This window comes from Episyrphus balteatus, chromosome 1, assembly GCF_945859705.1.
Source record: "Episyrphus balteatus chromosome 1, idEpiBalt1.1, whole genome shotgun sequence".
Taxonomy (NCBI): Eukaryota; Metazoa; Arthropoda; class Insecta; order Diptera; family Syrphidae; genus Episyrphus; species Episyrphus balteatus.
The window spans coordinates 96,989,750-97,011,133 of NC_079134.1; the positions used below are offsets into that span (position 1 = coordinate 96,989,750).

Genomic DNA, 21,384 nt, shown 5'->3' on the forward strand with positions numbered 1-21,384 from the left:
GAATCTAATGACATAAAAATAAAGTCAATACGATTGCTCTAAGTTATTGCCGATTTAAAACAAGGGTGCTTGTTTTTTGACTTCAACAAGTAAAATATAACCGAAACCCATGTGAAAAACATGCTACACTGATAAAATTCGGGATGAAGGTTTAAGATATAGCAGGGACAAAGGATTCATAAAGTTATTAAAATTATTTTTGGTGAAAGGGTGTTTTTTTGATGGGTTAAGTTGTGTGTGAGGAAGGTATCATAATGGCTGACTTAAATTTTATTAATTTTTTAAACTTGGTGTAAATATTTTGGTTGGTATAAGAACTGAGAATCTATAAAGTGTACAAAACTATCTTGAGTGAAAGGGTGTTTTTTAAAGAAATGATGAAATTCGGAATTAGTACCACAAAAACTAGGAAAAAATTGTTACACCAATGAAAATTGGTAAAAATGTTTAATTTATAGCAGAAACCAAGAACCCGAACAGTCTATACAATTATTTTAGGTTAAAGGGTGTTTTTTTTGAAATAAGGAAAAATTCGCTATAAGTCCTATAAAATCAATAGTTTAAATGGTACCCTTACAAAATTCATTAAATATGTTCTCTTTCCCATGAGAATTACGAATAATGTAGGTCTATAAATTTTTTTATGTGAAGGGGTGTTTTTTTTTTAAGTAAAGAAAATATGGGTATATTTGAAAAAGTGTGTAATATAAGAGTAATACTAGTGGTACCCTATTGAAATTTAGTAATTATGTTACTTTTAAGATTAGACACAAGTTTCTATAAAAATATCATGGTTAAAAGGGTGTTTTTTTGAGTGAAAACAAAAATGATGGAGCACCCTCATGAAATTTGGTAAAAATATCGATTTTGGGATTGAAAGCAATAATAAAGAGTTTTCCTAAACAAAATTTTGGTGAAAGGGTGTTTTTTTCGAAGAAACATTAAAATCTGCAATTGGTCCCAAAAAGCCAATAATTCGCTTTAAACGTGTAAGAATTTATATATTGTTGTGAGAACAACCATATGAAGTTGAGAAGTATAGTTCTTATTATTAGTTTAGTATATAAGTTTAGTACATAAGAGAAATGTCATAGTTTTAAGTAATTTTATATTGATGAATAAATCAGTCTTAAAAGAAATCTCGTCTTCACACTATAATATGGTGTCAGAAGTAAAAACTCAAATAAAAAAAAAAAAGAGAAAAATTTAAATTAAAAATTTGCAAATTTATAAAAAGTTAAAAAAAAAATTATGACTAAAGGCAAAAGTCCAAATAAAACAGAAATTACTGAAACTAAACCCAAAATTGAAGTTATGTCCGACGAAGGACAAGAAGGTGATAGTCCCAACGTTATCACCATTGGATTTTACACATGGTTACCAAAATTTATCCGATCTCTGGAAAAATTGGATCCTACAATTTAAAATTTTCATGAGAGCATCCAACATGGAAAAAGATAAAGATCAACGAAAAGTGGCTATATCTGCATTATCTTGGATCACCCTCGTTGCCTATATTCAGCTCGTTTAATCTCGAAATGGACACAGTAAGTTTGCAAGACGTAATCGATAAATTCGAAGAATTCTGTTCTCCAAAAAAGAATATTGCGATGGAAAGACACAACTTCTTTACGCGAAAGCAAATCATTGGTGAGTCCATTAAGAATTTGTTACAAATCTTAAAAATTAAAGCAAATCATGTGAACTTGGAACGTTGCAAAGTAGCATAGTAAAAGACGTCTTCATTTGTGGCTTAAGTAAAGAAAATAGTTCCTTAAGAGATGAGCTATTGCAAGATGACAAATTAAAACTTGATAAAGCAATAGAAATTGCACGCCTTATGGAAAATACGAAAGAGCAGGCAAAGCAACTTGAAACTCCAACAACAAGTTTAGTTGCCAAAATCGATAGAAGGCTACCGAGATCTAACGTTAAATACAATAGCAATGCAATGAAGGAAAGAGGCAGAAATACGAAGACGTCATCAGTAGCGGAGAAAACTTATCACCAGACAAAGGCTACACATACACAAAAACCCTGTTATCGATGTGGACAGCAACACCACTTCAAATGCCCAGCTTTAGGTTCAACATTTGTAAAAAATGCGGTAAACGGAATCATTATGCTGTTATGTGCAAAAGCAAAGATTATAGAATACAAAGATATCGTATCCCATAGAAGTTATCGAAACCAAAAATTTGAAGTGTCGTATGTGATCAACATGTTGCTAGCTGCAAAATGTTGCGAGAGCGAGGGAATTCCTTAAAAAAATGGAATCTCTGTCGTTTTCTTTCTTCTGTTTTTTTTTTTTTTTATTTTGTTTTGCTTCTTACGGAAACGGTGCCGATGACGATCACTGTGGTGGAGTTTTTTTTCTTAATTTTTAGGCAGTTCGTCTACCCAGATCTTCCCTCTTGTGAAAGGTGTTTTTTTTTAAATATGAAGACTTTAAGAATTTAATATTTTGTAGAATATTTTTTAGCCGAGGGTGGTTTCTGCTTTTTATTTTTTTGTTCTCTTTTTTATAGGATGACAACGCACAGGTGCATTGGTTTCAGGTGTGTCTGTGTATGTATCTTTTTTTTCGTTTGCTACGGCAATCGTCCTTGAAATTGTTGTTTTTTTTTTGTGGTGGAAAATAATTATATAAATTTTTGTTCTTGTTTGATTGCGTCTGGCAAAATATTTTCTTTTGTAAGGATTTTCTTCATTCCAGTTTTTTTTTTCCTTTTTTAGATATTTGTATATTTTTTGTGTTGAAGATTTTGTGGAATATTTTTTTGCCAAGGGTAGGTTTGTTTTTATTTTTTGAGCTCTTTTAGTGCTATTGCACAGATGCATTGCTTTCAGGTGTACACACATAGACTAGCTCAAAAAATTAAAGGAACAACAAAAAAACTGTGATTTTCGATAGGCTGTATTTCAGTAAAAAATTATCGTATTATGACAAAACAAAAACATGTGAAATCTATATTCTTCTTGTTTAGGGATTTTAGTACCTACCAAATGTTTTATTTCAAAAGGTAAAATAGCTAAATCTGTGTAAAAACCAACATTTTTCAATTTTTTTTGTTTTTATTTTTTTCTAAGAAAGGGAAAATTTTTATTTATAAAATGATTTATTACTATTACAGGTAAAATAGGCTTTAAAAAAATTGTTACACTCATGAAACTTGGCAAAAAGTTTGCTTTTGGGATAAGGACAAAAAAAAGTCTATAAAAAAAAGTTGGGTGGAAAGGTGTTTTTTCGCGGACAAAAGGAATGTCAAAAATATACTGAAAAAAAAATTTTGTCGAATACGAAACGCAACTCTCGATTCACGCAACTCCTCGATTTTCGCAACACCTAGATTTTTATCATTGTAGACGCAGTAATCGCAACTCTTCTGCAAAAATTGGCTTGATAAGTGCAACTTTCAATACGAAAATTCGATGAACTGACCAGAATCCAACCTTTATTGGAAAAGTGTTGATTGTTCAAAAACTTCGGGATATGTCAATTTTAAAATAAAAAATTTGAAATAAAATAATTAAAGTTGTATAAAGAACTACACATACGTAATTACGTACTTATCTTAATGAATATACTTCCATTTGTTTCGTTTCATATCAATTATATTTGAACAAAAATTTGTCATTAAATATATTTGTTAGTGTTGGTTTTCTGATATTTTCGCTTTTCATCTCAGATTAAGCCTAAAAAATATTTACTCGGTCATTGCAACAACCTCGGTCATTACAACCACACTTGTTTTAATTAGTTGCGTTCATATTCATTAAATATTTAAAATTAAAATAGATTTACTGTTTGTTTTAATAAATTTAATATTTTATTTTTATAAAATATAACTATGTTGTTTTAACCGATTTCTTCAAAAAAGTTACAAGAAAACACAAAAAATTAACAAAAGGAAAAACACTACAAAATCAAACTGAAACCTTTTTCAATTCATAGATTTCTGTAAATGTACATATGTCTTTTATAGCTTAATCATTTTAACTGTTCAAAAACCAAAATTTTACATTTTTTTTATTTTATTTATCTCTTAAAAATGGGGGATTTGTTTTCTGAATATGATGATTAATTTTACAAAGGCTATTTATTTAGCTTCAAGTTTCTTTTTGTTTCAAACTTTCAAGATATTTTTTAGACTGCAAAATCAGTCATCAAACCAAAAGCCAACTCTTGACTTTTACTATCAATACCTCAGCAACGGATCACTTTACAGAAAATTCAAACATACATTGATAAACTTTATTCAATTTTCAACTTTATTTTTAATTTAAAATTATTACTATTTTTGGATAGTTTTCCTTATTTTGAAAATTTTTGATTTCTCATTGGTTTATGTAGAGTTTAAACCTTAAACGATATTTATTAATACAAAAAAAAAAAAAAAAATATGTAAATATTTAGTTTTTCCATATGTGTGCTTTTATTGTCATTTAATTTTATTGCAATAATTGGCAAATATGTACATTATTTTATTACTTTTTATTTTTTGACGTGATAACGTCTTATAAATCGATGAACCAGGGTAGCAACCACGAAAAAGTGACGCCATTTTCTTCGGTTCCACTTGAAAGTTTTAGCAGTGCGGCAAAAATTTCAATTTAAAATTAAAAATCAGTTGGCCTAATTTGGAAAAAAAGATTAAAAGTCAAAGTAACACCAAAGTTAAATCAAAATCTTTCGAATTCTGATAGTTTTAAATTTTGTATTATTGTAACAAGATAATTTTCTTCAAAATCTATGGATAAGTTATAAGGACATGACCATTTTTGAAACGATCAATATTTTCGACTGTTTTTGTTACTTTTTTTGTTCTTGCCTAAAACTTGAAAAGCAAATCGAATTTGAAAACTTTTATTGAGTAGTTTTTTGTAGATAGCTAAATTTCTATTGATATGCACCTTTTAGAAACTTTTACAATTAAAACATTGTAAAATACTTAAGAAAAACTATTCAAAGAAGATAAAAACGACATTTTTGACGTTTTTACTGAATAGTCTATTTTTATACTTTGAGCATTTAAAGAGATTAAACATGTAAAGGAGAAAAGACAGATTGGTCACAAAAATTTAATACAGCTAAAATTTAATACTTCCAAAATCTTGTGTTTTTGGTCTTTTGACTAGTGAATTGAACAAGGCAATCGAATTTTTCTGCCTTATTCGATTTCACTAGTCAAAAAGTTTTTGTTATAGAAATCAATGTATATTTTTCTAGTGTTTTTTTGTGCGCTGGGCTCGAATCCGAAGTCAGAAAAACTATAACATCATGTTTTATAGATATTACCATTACAAAACATCACAAAAATAGTGTTTTGGGCGTTCAAAATTCAATATCTCAAAAACTTTGCACGTAGAGCTATTTTAATGCTAGATTCAAATTAAGAGTGTCAAAGGCCATTAGAAGAATATAGTTTGGTTTCTATGGAATTTTGTTTTACGCCAATATTACTGTCATTTACGGAAAAATCGATCTTAACCCCTTACCGCATGATTTTTTTTTTCGTGAAAAAAATATATATGGTAGATTTTGTTAAATAAAAAGACACGTGTTTCAGGAATTTTCAATTTTTTGAGTAAAAGTCGGAAAATTTGGGTTTTTCCGGTTTGGATCATATTTGGCACATTGAGCAGAAAACGAACAAAAAAAAAAATGTAAATTAAATTAATTATACGTAAAAACTACGCGCTGGAACTGTATGTGTCTCAATAAAATAGATTAAAAGGCCTTTTAATCTATTTTAAATTAAATTTATAACATTCCACACGAAAACGTAGAAAAAATCGGGTGTAGATAATAAGAAAAAAAATTAATTTGTTCCCTTGTTGCACGATGGCTCATATATGGACCAACAGGAGAGGAACATTTCTGCACGGTGGCTCATATATGATCCAATCACTTAATGCCACTTTCAAATGTCTAAAACTTGATAAATGTAACAAAATATATATTAGCAATAATAATCACATTATATCCTTTATTGGCATATTTTTTTAAAAGTTCTTACTCATTGTTTTATATTTTTTATTCAATTTTCAATTTTTCAAATATGCTCCGTCCTGCCTATCACCAGTTCGGCCACTTTACCGGATAACTATGCTCGCCCAAATCATTACAGATGGCGTTTTATAATGTTATTTAGAGGCCTTATATTACTTAATTCGAAAAGTTTAAACAAAACTAGATTTTTTTTTTAACTTTAAAGTATTAAGGCTTTTTATGGTTTGGCTCATATATGAGCCACTGTGCGGTAAGGGGTTAAAAATGTTTTTTTCTCAATAAAAACAAAAGTTTAATTTTTCCTCAGAATCTTAAATAAAAGGTTTTTATCTAAATGACTGCATTCCAAACTTTTTAAAAAGTATAGAATTTTTTCGCATTTTTTTTAATATTTTTGAGGCTATACAAAAATGGTTGAAGTAAAAGTTGTAGACACTTTTACAATCTACCTACAACTTTTGCATTTAACTTTTTTCGATAGGAGGTCTACTTTTGACAGAAATCGTAAAAAAACACGATTTTTGACACCCACCGCATTTTTTGGCCCACTCACCCTCTTTCCCCTCTTTAAAAACTTTTTAATACCTTTCCTACCGATACCATCCGCACTAAATACTTTTTTAAACCTTTCCTACCCTTACGATCCGCACTAAATAACTCCTTCAATAACTTTTCTTCCCTTCCAAAGTAAAAATACCAAAGCTCACAACAAGCCAAGAAAATATGTATACCTATTTCAACAAAAAAATTCAACTTGAATTCCAGGGACGATTGCCGTAGCAAACGAAAAAAAATACCTACGTATTATGTGTGTATACACCTGAAAGCGATGCGCCTGTGCATCACGATCATACAAAAAGAGAAAACAAAATTGTAAATAAAAATCAAAACAGAAAACTACCCTCGACTTCTGTAAAAAGTCTTCAACGCAAAGTTTACAAAAAAAATCAAAACAAGGGAAACAACTACAAAATAAATAAAATCCTTAGAATAGGAAATACTTCAGCAGAAGAACAGAAAAAAGACCAAAAAATACCATCACCTCTGCCACATGGAGCATTCGTTTCATAAAACAACACATAAGAACAAAACAAAAAATAAACCGAAGAAGGTCAAACGTCAAAGTAATTTTTTTAAGAGATTCCAATTTTTTAAGGAATTCACTCGCTCTCGTAACATTTTCCTACTAGCAACATGTTGTGGTACGCCATATCACGTACCACCCGAAAAATTTGGGGTTCCGATAATTTGTATGGGATGCGACATCTTTGCATGCTATAATCTTTGGCAAAAGTAAGCTTCATGTAAGAGTCATAAATGTGGAAGAATGAGAAGAAGAGTTATTTTTGGGAACAATAAAGCAGATGAAAGGTGGCAATGGTAAGACGATGACTGGTAATGATCTTTGGACTGTAGAATTACACAGGTCGACAAAAATCAAAATATTTTTTGTGCTTGGATTTAATTTGCACTTTTTGGGTTCATGGTAAACCAAAACAATAGATAATCACCCTTTCCCCTCCTAAGATTTGCTTTTGTAGTGTTGGAAGCAAAAATACAATTTTCATACCCTGTGAGCCTGACTCCAGTTTTATGAGCTATAGTGCAAGAACCGTGCATTGTACAAAAAAACTGTGAAACTATAAAATGTAGATAATTTAAAATTCTACATTTTTGCTAGAGCACTTTATTCGACTTAAATCATTAGAAAAAAGTTATGATGAATAAAAGGCTTTTTTGGTCTGAAAACCCCCGTTTTGTTGAGTTAAAACTGTAATATTTTTTATCTAACTTCAACTTTGGAAACTTTTATACTTTTTTGAAAACTGCAATGCCGGGACATATTTTAAAAATAACACTGTGCAAGTTTTTTGAAAAATTTTTTTGAGACAGGTGTGCGATTAACTGTTTCGCCCTATTTCGGACCCGAGAAATCGATTGGCGTCATTAGTTTTTCGATTTATCGGTACGACTTCGAACAAAATTTTTTTTGAAAGATTTTCAATTATTTTGAGAATTTTCCACTTTTTTTTAATCATTTTTCATCCAAAAACAATATTTATATTGTTAATAATTCTGCTCAAACGTTATTTGCTACCAGTAGAAAGACAATTTTGAACAATTTATTTGAAAATTTAGTGAATTTTTTTGAAAAAATTTAAAAAAATCGAAATTTTTTACATTGTTAATCGTTTTTTCGCTGTTTTTGTTCTCTTTTGCACAAATACATTGCATGTTTTCCATTAAAAATTAATTTAACTGTTAATTTAGTGTTGGTTAAACTTCGACAGTCTATCGATAGCATCGATAACAAAAAAATATCGAGTATATCGATACTTCACAAAACTATCGATAGTTTCAATACTTCCAAATTATTTTACCACAAGATTACCGATATTATCGAAAGTTTTTTCTCAAAACTATCGACACAATCGATAATGGAAACTAACGATATCTACCAAACACTATGTTAATTCGTTGTTTATATCCAATGTCAAACGAAAACTTAACTTGTAGTTCAAATTGTGTTTAATTAATTTCAAAGCTATCGATAATATCGGTAGCCTTGTGGTAAAATAATTTTTAAGTATTGAAACTATCGATAGTTTTGTGAAGTATCGATATACTCGATATTTTTTGTTATCGATGCTATCGATAGACTGTCGAAGTTTAACCAACACTAAATTAACAGTTAAATTAATTTTTAATGGAAAACATGCAATGTATTTGTGCAAAAGAGAACAAAAACAGCGAAAAAACGATTAACAATGTAAAAAATTTCGATTTTTTTAAATTTTTTTAAAAAAACTCACTAAATTTTCAAATAAATTGTTCAAAATTGTTTATAATGTCTTTCTACTGGTAGCAAATAACGTTTGAGCAGAATTATTAACAATATAAATATTGTTTTTGGATGAAAAATGACTAAAAAAAGTGGAAAATTCTCAAAATAATTGAAAATCTTTCAAAAAAAATTTTGTTCGAAGTCGTACCGATAAATCGAAAAACTAATGATGCCAATGGATTTCTCGGGTCCGAAATAGGGCGAAACAGTTATTCGCGCGCCTGTCAAGAATTTCGACTTGCACAGTGTAATAAACCAGAGTCTCACTATACAAATACTGTTCGTCTTGTTATTTTGAAATAAAAGTAAGAAATTGAGTTTTTATGAAACATGGAACTGTTAATTAATTTGAAGAAAAATGGCGTAAGAAATAAAAAATATTTTTATTAATTAATTGTTTCTTATTGTTAGGCAATGTTTAAGTGAAAGAATCGTAAAAAAAAATCAATTATGGGCAGAGGAACCAAAATACTGTTGCAAAGTAGGGATTTTTCGAAATTTCACAAGAATTGCATATTTAATCGAAAACCTAAAGAATTTGGGATGAACAAGTTACCAATTTCTGAAATATCTAAAGTTGGCCTATCAGCACATTTCGTTTGGTCCATTACTTTTTAGACATCCTGCATATGCAACAAAATAATAAAAATACTATGCAAACAAATTAATTTAATTTTTCAATAAATAAAGAATTTCAATATAAACTAGTTTGGCTACTGTTTGGATACAGTTATTTTTGTAAGCAATTATTTTTGCATAATTAAAATACCATCGAAGTGAATTACTTTTATCATAAATATTGAAAATAGAAGGTTTCATATAATGCCTCAAGCTGCCATCTGACAAAAATTCGAATAAAACGAAAATTTTGATTTAATTTTTCTTTTTCCTTAAATTTCCTGATTTTTTTATTTTTTCTGAATATGAATATGAAAGCAGCATTAAAATGAAGAAAACAAAACAAAAATCAGCCAAATCGGTTAAGACGTTCTCGAGTTTTTGCCAAAATAACGCACGACAATTTTTGTAAAAGACAGATTTACTTGAATACTGGAAATTGCTCTGCTGACTTCAAAAGCAAATTGAAAAAAAAAAATAAAAAATGTTTTCCAGATGAGAATCAATATATCTATCATAATTTCATAGTCACAACCCAAGTACAAATTTCGTGTTGACCTGTGTTATGTATTAATAAGAAAAAAGTTAGTTGTTTGTTGGACACCGGCGCTCAAGCCAATGTAATTTCAGAAAAAAACATTAAATGAACTTTTGTTAAAAAATATAAAACTTAAACCTACTATTGCTAAAATCATATCTTATACCGGTGAAAGTATTATTCACAGCGGAATTTGCAAATTGCAAATGTAGTTAAGACAGTAAAAAAGAAGTAGATATTGAATTTTTTTTAGTTAAAAAAGATGATTGTAATTTAATTATTGGTTTAAAAACATGCAAAGAATTAAATTTATTGAAAAAAGTTTGTGAAATAACTAATGAAGCATTTAGAATTAGAAAACATTTTTATTCATTCTTTTTCCATTTACAATTTAAACTTATAGTGCAAAACAAAATAGTGTTAAAAAGAATAAATAATAGCTATCATTCTTTAACTTAAAGTTAGTGTTGAATGATACATTTTTTAATTAAATTTTACAATAATAGGAAACTGTTGTGGGGTGACAATCAGTAATATGATAATAAACAATAATTCAATAAGTTAAGGTATTCAATAAATATTTTAGTGATAATTTAAATTATATAGAAAAATAAACAATTCATCAAAATAATTCTTAAAAAAGAAGCAAAAATGATACATATATACTTATATTAATATTATGACACAATCTTTATACAATTTTTAACAATAGTTTTCAATAGAAATTAAGTCAATAGTGAAAAGCCAGTCTTTCAATTTTTGCAAGAAAGAGTTTAAGTTTTGAGTTTTTCTGATAACCAGAGGTAATTTATTAAACGATTTTGGTGCTATGGCAGTATAAATTTAGAGAAATGAGTTTTGTGGGCAGTAGGTTCATTTACAAGATGCATGTTGTTTATCCTAAGATTGTATAACTGCGAGTTCCGACTGGGAATATTACCACTTTGCTTGAAAAATTCTTTTAGCACTTTAAAAATATAAAGATGTCTCATAGGTAGAATTCGCAATTCCTTGTATAAGGGCCAACTTTCTGTTAAACGATTTTTGTTGCAAATAATTCGAACAAGATGTTTTTGAGCAATCAATAAAGGTCTAAAAGTATTTGCATAGGAACCACCCCAGCTAGATAACCCGTACTGTAGTTTAGAATGTGCAAGACCATAATAAATTGAAGTAAGAACCTTTCTAGAGCAGAATGGTTTTAAAAGATACATTTTTCTGATGTTGTTACTATGGTCTTTCCAATTAAGGTTAGAATCAATTGTAACACCCAGATATTTGAAACTATTCACTGAATCAATTTTGAAACAAGAATCGGAACAAGAATATTTATGTTGGAAATTAGGTTTACCACAATCGTGAATTGGAAATGTGAATTGCCTACAGCTTGGAGCATGAAAAAATAAATTATAGTTACAAACACGATGACCAGTTGTTTTAAAATTCATGAACTTAGTTTTTTCACTTATAATTAACTTGTGGTTAAAAAACCAAGTTCTTAGTACTTCAAGATCCTCTTCAATTTGCAAGACACAATTTAATTCCGAATTTGACTGGTAGGTAAATGATATATCGTCTGCAAATGCCGTCGAAAGGCCATTCAATCGCAGCTCAAAAATTGAGTTTATATACACAAGGAAAAACAAAGGACCGAGTGCAGAATCCTGTGGAACTCCACTTTTTAAAAATCGGGCTTCACTATGTGTACCGTTGACAACAACTTTTTGAACTCTTTAATTCAAGTAGGATTTTAACCATTGAAAAATTACTCCTCTAAATCCTGCATTATACAACTTAATTAATAATAACTCATGGTCAACCATATCGAATGCTTTCGTCATATCGATGAAAATAGCCATTGTAGATTTATTTTTATTTAAGCTGCTATAAAGTTGACTACATAGCCTAAGAATGGCATCTTCAGTTGATTTACAAGAGCGGAAACCAAATTGATTTTCGTTAAAAAATTTGTTTTTATTTAGGTAAGAAGTAATTCTTTTGATCATTAATTTTTCAAATATTTTTGAAAAAGTTGGAAGAATAGAGATAGGTCGGTAGTTAAGCATATTTTTTCGATCACCCTTTTTAAAGAGGGGAATAACTTCCGCACACTTAAACTGAGTTGGAAAACAACCTTGTTCAACACTTAAGTTAAATATGTAACTTAAAACATCGTAGACATAAAATGCAATTTTTTTAAGTAAGTTACTAGATATTCCATCTGAAGTGCAAGAGTTTTGGTTTTTCAGAGATAAAATAGTTTTGTAGGTTTCAAAAGAAGAGATGGGACTAAAAGCAAAGCTATTAGGTTGTATGTAGTCAGCATCCAGGCGATTTTGAATAAAACAGTTACAGTTACCAGTAGAACTAATGGATGGCTTTAATGTATTCGATATTTCTGTAAAATATTAATTAAATTTGTTCGAAATACAGTTTAAATCTGTTAAAGAAACATCATTGACTACAATAGATTCTATAACGTTAGGTTTCCCTGTTTTTCCTAAAATGCTGTCAACAGCTTTCCATTCTTCTTTTATATTACCCTTCGATTTTTCGAATAAGTTAGAAAAGTACTTTTCACGAGCTACTTCAATATTTGAGCTGACACTTTTACACAGTTTAAGATAATACTTTTTTAGATTTTCATTTTTGAATGTTTTTTAAGCTTTAAACTAATTTTGGTCTTTTGCTTAATCTGTTAAAGGAGACTTGTATTCATCCAAGGTTTAAGAAGTTTATTTTTATTTGATTTTTTAATGGATACTTTAGTACATGACTAAATGTTATTGCAGTATTGAGATGAAAAAAGCAAAACAAGTGGATGGGTCCTTTTCCGAATAAATCCTTTCCCAAAATGCATGTTTCAAAATATCCTGCAGTAATAAATAACACTGGTCAACAAAATTTAACTTTTTTTTGCCATAAGAACCAAAATATACTTTTCTAGTAGTTTTTGGGGTGCTAAATCCGAATCTGAAGTCAGAAAAATTTGATTAGCCTCCGTTTTTGAAATATTGCCGTTATAAAATGCTAAAAAACGTCATTTTGGTTGTTTTCGAGGTTCTGTTTTTATGTGGGGTAGTTCATTTTAAGCAAATTTGTAGTGGTTATTATAAGAACAGATATTCTTCTTTCAAAAACTGTTTAAATTTTCCCGATATCTCTTTTATTGCTCGAGATATCTTAAGTTTCATTAACTAAGCCAAAGAGAAACTAAACTTAATCTAAAGTTTAAGTCACTGGTCACAAAATTTTTGCCACAAGAACCAAAATATACTTTTCTGAAGGTTTTTGGGTTGCTAAACTCAAATCCGCAATCGGAAAATTCTATTAGCCTCCGTTCTTGAAATATAACCGTTATAAAAAAACCTTTTTTTTTTTCATTTTATAACGGTAATATTTCAGAACGAAGGCTAATAGATTTTTTCCGATTGCGGATTCGAGTTCAGCAACCCAAAAACCAGAAAAGTATATTTTGATTCTTGTGGCAAAAAAAGTTAAATTTGGTTGGCCAGTGTTGTTTCTGATTCAAAGACCGCTACTTAAATTTTAAATATCTCGAGCAATAAAAGAGATATCGGAAAGATTTAAACATTTTTTGAAAGAATAAAAATAGCTCTCATAGGCACCGTTACAAATTTATTCATAATGAATTACACCACATAAAAACATAACCTCGAAACAGCCAAAATTACGTTTTTTGAAATTTTCTAACGGTTATATTTCAAAAACGAAGGCCAATCAAATTTTTCTGACCTCAGATTCGGATTAAGAAGATATTCGTATCAAAACCAATGCCCACTGATTTCAATAGTTTTCTTATGACAAGTTTGCATTTGCGATTTGAATACGATTATCTTCTAAACGGTTAAAGCAATTAATTTGCTGCCAAGGAACTTTTTATAGAACGTTTAATTCCCTACAAGAAAACATCTTGTTAATTTGAAAATATTGGATTTTCAGTGAATTAGAAAATTTTGAAATTGAAAATTGATTTTTTAATTTTTTTCTCGATTTAAATCGTGAATAACTTCTTAAGAACTCAATTTAGGGAAAATTACTACAAGACCTTATTTGTAGAGAATTAAATTTCCTATAAGAATCTGTCGTGGTTTTATTTTTTTATTCACTTATTTGCTCATCACAAAATTCCAAAGTGAAACAGTCAAATTGAAAAAACACTTCGATTTAAAAAGCTTAATTACTCGAATACGGCTCGTCTGACGAAAATTTTCAATAAGATCTTTTTTGTAGGAAATTTAATTTTATATAAGAAAAAATGAACAGAATTTTTTTTTACTTTGATCGTCTAGCAGTTCTGTTGTAAAACATCATATCATGTATAAAAATAAAAAACACCGATGATAGACCTCTTAAAATTTTTTTTAACGGCTCAAATTTTCACCAAATTTTTTTTTCATCATCCTGAACAAGATTTTCGAAGTTAATTTCAAAAAAAAAAATATTTTTTTTTTTTGGCCCAGTCTAATATTCATACTTTATCAAAATCAGAAATATAATTACTTCTTACTGAATTATCACCCTCATTCTTCCTTATGAAAATATTCCCATTCCTAGTCCAAACGTATTTGACTCCTTTCGTAGTTTTTAGTGCTAGCGCAGTATTAAGAAGTTGACGCCTCTGTTGTGTTAAACAATCGTTGATGTATACATTCTCGCTGTTACCGTGTGCTCCAAAATTTTAGTTAGTAGTTTTTCCCTTTTCTCTCGTTTAGTTTTCATAATTTTCTCTTTCAAGTGATGAGATATAAATTTGACATGCTCTCATGAATATTGGTGCTCTTCAAATCGCCTTTCGCAAGAGAATTACCTTTTTTAGTTTTTTTTCACAAAACATTGATCGATGTCAGTCTCATTTATATTTAACGCATCGCGAAAAATACCAACAGCAAAATCTATGTGTGACAAGTGACATGTCTTTGTTTATAGTTGGAACATTATATACTTCAATGCTGTTTGAGAGAAGTTGTTGTTCTAGGTAGTCTACCTTTTGTTCCAGTCAGTGTGACGATTTTTTGTTGGCCTTCATTAATTTTAGCAATCATTTCATCGACCTGAACCTTGTGGTAGTTCTTGATTTGCACCATTTCAGCATAAAGCATCTCTAAGGTTATAGCGACAGGTAGTTTGCCGATCGGTGAATTGTTGTTGCTAAAATCAGTGTAGGAAATTGTAGAATAAGTGGTGGTGGTGATGGGGACAGGTAATGTAGCAGAAGAAGAAGCATCAACGTTACACAATTCGGTGTGGATAGCAGCGGCGCACGGTTGTCCAAAATGACTTATCTCGTTGCAAAAATCATAACTTTTGAACGGATTGAGTTAGCGGTACAATTTTTTTTTTTATTTGAAGGACATTTCTAGGGCTGTTATACCAATGAATTTCAATAAAATTATTTCACAGGGTGTTTCGGAATCATCGGCCAAAAACAGATTTTCTTTAAAAAAAAAGTTTAAATTAAAATTGGTATGCCATTTTGTAGAAATCACTAATCCACATTTAAAAACAAAATTTCAAAAAAATACAACGTCACGTTTTCGAAAATTTTATTTTTCAAAAAAAAATTTCAAAATTTTTTTAAAAATCCAAAAATTATTTTTTTTGAAATTTTATTTTTGGCTTATATTTGAGTTATATAAGTGCTTCTTCACAAAAAGTTTCGTTGAAATCGAATAAGCCGTTTTGGAGAATATCGGATTTGAAAAAAAAACGGTTTTATGGCAGGTACCGTAAAAAATCCATTCGGTTCCATTCATTAAGCCGAATAGGGTATGTGTACCAATCAATTGTTGATTCAAAATAAAAATATTTAGCTGCGCATGCTTGCGCACTGCCGAGATTTTGTACTTTGAAAAAAAATGAAGGCAGAAGGAACAGATTTTCTTTAAAAAAAATGTTTAAATTAAAATTGGTATGCCATTTTGTAGAAATCACTAATCCACATCTAAAAACAAAATTTCAAAAAAATACAATGTCCCGTTTTCGAAAATTTTATTTTTCAAAAAAAAATTTCAAAATTTTTTTAAAAATCCAAAAATTATTTTTTTTGAAATTTTATTTTTGGCTTATATTTGAGTTATATAAGTGCTTCTTCAAAAAAAGTTTCGTTGAAATCGAATAAGCCGTTTCGGAGAATATCGGATTTAAAAAAAACCGTTCTATGGCAGGTACCGTTAATAATGATTTTCCAAAAAAATTTTTTTCATTAGAAGATAGACCTTGTTTTCAAACTTACATTTGAATTTTTTAAACAAAATCGTTGGAGCCGTTTTTGAGCAATTACAGCTTTACTGAAATTGGTGTATGACAAGTACCGTTATTTTTGGCCCAAAAAAATTAATTCCAAAAACACCTCTGGAGGGTCTCCAAAAAATGCTACATACCAAATTTGAAGTCAATCGGTCCATCCGTTTAGGATGTAGATCCTTATACAGACAGAAAGACAGACGGACTTCCGGGACCAACTTTTTTGGCATTCTCTATAATCGTAATATCATGGAAAAGTGTAATCTGAACTTTTTTTAGATGTGAATTAGTGATTTCTACAAAATGGCATACCAATTTTAATTTAAATATTTTTTTTTTAAGAAAATCGGTTTTCGGCCGATGATTCCTAAACACCCTGTAAAACAATTTTCTTGAAATTCATTGGTGTAACAGCCCTGGAAATTTCCTTCAAATTAAAAAAAAAACTGTACCGCTACCTCAATCCGTTCAAAAGTTATGATTTTTGCAACGAGATAAGTCATTTTGGACAACAGTGCGGCGGTGGTAGTGGCGGGGGTAGTGATGGAGGCAGCAAAGAAATTGGTGGCAGCGGTAGTAGTGGTAGGCCAGTCATTATATACAATTGGAAATGCAAAATGACCGAGAAAGCTAAATTTTGGATATGTTGTAGAGGATGCTTAAAAAAGCTTAACTTGAAGTTTTCGACCAAGATTTCCTATGAGCTTTTTCCGACATTTTGAAAAAAAGGATAAAATTGGTTTTTTGACAATAACTCGGCTATCTGATGAGATGCGAAAATTTTACAAGGAGCTTTTTTGTAGCTTTTAACGAGTTCTATTCATGCATACACTTTTTTTGTGTATCATGAACCGTTTTCGAGATATCGATTAAAAAAGTCAAAAATTTAGGACATGCCATTTGTTTTTTGACATAATCTATTTTTGGGTGATGAATATCGAAAAAATTATTAAAATAAAATTTGTAAACCACATTCAGACCTACAATGTCGTATTCCGACTTCCAGCCGGCCGCAAAGTCGTTTAGTCCGCACCCACCGCCAAGCAAGCCGCCCGTTTGGTTGTAAAAAAAACAATCATTCATGTTTTTTTTTAATGTTAATATTATTATATCAGTAACACATACATACAAATGTATGTACTTATTTAATAAATAATGAGAAGAAGATGGTCATGGTTTTTTTGTAACCCCCAATTTTGTAAATATGCTTCTAATAATTGTTTTTATTTTTAAAAATTATTGGCACTAATCTAATTGAAATTTTGATGAACTAAATAATATAGAGATTGAAGGAAATTACAAAATGCACAATCAACACAAAAAGCCGGTATACTGTATTTACAAAATTGGGGGTTACAAAAAAACCATTACCATCTTCTTCTCATTATTTATTAAATAAGTATATACATTTGTATGTATGTGTTACTGATATAATAATATTAACATACAAAAAAACATGAATGATTGTTTTTTTTACAACCAAACGGGCGGCTTGCTTGGCGGTGGGTGCGGACTAAACGACTTTGCGGCCGGCTGAAGTCGTAATTTTTGTCCAAAAAAGAATATAAAAATACGACATTGTAGGTCTGAATGTGGTCCACAAATTTTATTTTAATAATTTTTTCGATATTCATCACCCAAAAATAGATTATGTCAAAAAACAAATGGCATCTCCTAAATTTTTGACTTTTTTAATCGATATCTCGAAAACGGTTCATGATACACAAAAAAAGTGTATCCATGAATTGTAGAACTCGTTAAAAGCTACAAAAAAGCTCTTTGTAAAATTTTCGCATCTCGTCAGTTAGCCGAGTTATTTTTAATAAATATAATTTAAAATCATGAAAATATAAAAAATATAAAAACCAGCATAAGTGTTCATATATGCCGAGTTACTGTCAAAAAACCAATTTTATCCTTTTTTTTCAAAATGGGGGAAAAAGCTCATAGGAAATCTTGGTCGAAAACTTCAAGTTAACCCCTTGTAACCCAACATCGTAAATTTTAAAATTAATAATGTCAAACGAAAGGGCTTTAGCTATAATAAAACACGTATTTTTTAAAAATTCAATAAATTCATTATTTGCTTAGTTATTTCGAAATTTACGCAGTAAAAAAAAAGTTTAAATAATTTATTTTTGTATATAAATGCAAAAATTCAAACAAAAAGCTATATAGTATTTGTTCTTAGGCGCATTCCTAAAATCCAAAAATAAAACCCCGTTAGTTTATGCACGAAAAATATTTTTTCTGAATTTCGTAGTTTTTACATAAATTTGCTTGTTTTCCAAAAAAGCCAAACTTTCAACATTAACTGGCAATTAAAAACTATTGGTGCTATTTATTCGAAATATGGCGCATTATTTCGATAAAGCAATTCTTAAAGATTATGTAAGAAGCTTTAAAAGAATAAAAATATGTTTTTCACAGCTTTTGGGCGATCTTTTTCGGTTTGTTACAGAAATGTCACATGGGGCTACAAGGGGTTAAGCTTTTTTAAGCATCCTCTACAACATATCCAAAATTTAGCTTTCTCGGTCATTTTGCATTTCTAAGCCGTTTTTTCCGACATAATGACTGGCCTATGGTGGATGTGGCGATGGTAGCGGTGGTAGTAGTTTATTCGGTAAATAGTCTGATGCAATTGATGATGGTGTAGGTGTTGTATGTTTTGATAGCGATGCAGTTGAAGAGAATATGTTTGGAGAGGCGCCAGAAATAGATCCCCTCCTCTCACTTGCACATCTAGGGCATCTCCAAATTGCCTTTATACTATTTAAATATTCAATTTCGTTTGCTGTAACATTTACACACTTTCCATGGAAAAAACTATTGCAGCTAATGCACTCTATTTTAAGCTCTGTTCTGTCGACCTTTTTTTTTACAAATTCCGCACGACATTTTAATTGTTGCGTACGTAAATGATGACTTGTAAGATTGTTTAAAGAAAAAAAAAAAAAATATGATTGACATAAACAAACTGAGAAGCTCCCATTGAGTGTACCCCACAACGTCACACTGGAAACTCAACTCAAACTCATGTGAAAATAATTTATTAAAGGAGTTCAGTGATGTTTTCGAAGGCTTAGGTCTTTTGTCAGAAAAAAATAAGTTTAAGAGTAAATCCGGAAGTAAAACCTAAAATAAATGCCCCAAGAAAAGTGCCATTTAAATTAATGAAACGTTATAAAGAAGAACTTCCTTAAGAAAGGAGACCCTCTAACCTGCGCCAACTACAGTGGAATCAGCCTTCTTAACATCTCATATAAGATCCTCTGCCGTACTATGTGAACGTCTGAAGCCGTTCGTCAACAACCTGATAGGTCCTTATCAGTGTGGCTTTAGACCAGGAAAGTCCACCATCGATCAAATATTCACATTACGGCAGATCTTGGAAAAAACCCAGGAACAACAAATCGATACCCACCACCTGTTCATCGATTTTAAAGCCGCGTATGACAGTATATACAGAGATGAATTGTATAGAGCTATGTCTAGTTTTGGCATCCCTGCAAAGCTCGTCCGGCTGTGCAGGATGACGATGGAGAATGCACGCTGCTCCGTCAGAGTCGGTAAAGACCTAACCGAAGCATTTGATGTCGAAAAAGGTTTTAGACAAGGCGACGCACTGTCATGAAATTTCTTTAACATCGTTCTTGAAAGAATTATACAGAACTCAAACGTAAACACCAGAGGCACCATCTTTCAAAAGTCCGTTCAGCTGCTTGCATATGCCGACGATATTGACATAATCGGAAGAACTCAGCGTGATGTCAATGGCGCTTTTGTAAGCATTGAAACGGAAGCGGCAAAAATGGGTTTAAGGGTCAATGAGGGCTAAACAAAGTATATGCTGTCGTCAAAAAAGGACACACAACACCGACGCATTGGACAAAACGTCACCATCGACAGCCATAACTTCAAGGTAGTAAAGGACTTCGTCTACCTAAGCTCCGCTATAAACACGGACAACAACATCAGCGCTGAAATCAAACGGAGAATTACTCTTGCCAACCGCTGCTACTTTGGTTTGAGAAGGCAATTGACCAGCAAAGCCCTCTCTCGAGCAACTAAGGTATCCCTATACAAGACCCTTATCATCCCAGTCCTGCTATATGGTGCAGAAGCATGGACTTTAACGAAGGCGGATGAAAACATCTTGGATTGTTTCGAGAGAAAAGTTCTTCGTGCGATTTTTGGTCCCGTGTGTATTGATGGTGATTGGAGAAGAAGGTACAACAACGAGCTTTACGGGTTGTACAAGGACGTTAACTTAGCCAAGAGAGTGAAGGTGCAGCGCCTGAGATGGCTAGGTCACGTGGAGCGCATGGACAACAATGCTCCGGCCCGGAAAGTTTTCGACTCCAACCCAGAGGGACGGCGCAGTAGAGGAAGACCTCGTCTGAGGTGGCGCAACCAAGTGGAAGGGGACCTCAATCAACTATGCGTGCGCAACTGGAAGCAGCGAGCTAAGGATAGAGCTGGCTGGCGAAGCTTGTTGGTTGAGGCCCAAATCCACAGCAGATTGTAGCCGCCTTACGGCGCTGGTCACCCTAAGTAAGTAAGTAAGTATAAAGAAGAACTCGATCGTATGGAGCAGCTTGGTGTAATAACTGATGTTCATGAACCCACTTCATGTGTAAGTTCGATTGTTCTAGTAGAAAAGGCAAATAAAGAACTCAGAGTATGTCTTGATCCTAGAAATTTAAATGAGGCAATAGTTCGCCCGCATTTTGAAATGCCTGACGAAAAAAGTTCTTTTCTTTGTACTTTTAATACTCCCTTTGGAAGGAAACGTTTTTTAAGACAAAGATTATTTAGTGATTTACCAGGATTATTAATATACGTTGATGATTTTTTAGTGCATGGAAGAACGAGAGAAGAGCATGATAACAACTTAAGACAAGTTTAAGAAAGAACAAAACAGTTAGGCCTAAAATTAAACAAAAACAAATGCAAAATAGGGGTTACTAAAATCCAATATTTAGGGCACATTTTCGAACCTGAAGGTATATCGTCGGATCCTTCAAAGATAGAAGCTATCCAGAGATTTACTTTGTAAAGCACCAATATTATGTCATTTTGACCCTAAAAAGACAATAA

At 30.8% G+C, this 21,384-nt stretch overlaps 1 protein-coding gene across 1 annotated transcript in view; it reads left to right on the forward strand.

The window, feature by feature from the left end:
• LOC129906466 (7-methylguanosine phosphate-specific 5'-nucleotidase) overlaps positions 1 to 21,384 on the forward strand; it is a 74,675-nt gene that overhangs the window by 27,055 nt on the left and 26,236 nt on the right. The gene's annotated exons all lie outside the window — the stretch shown is intronic.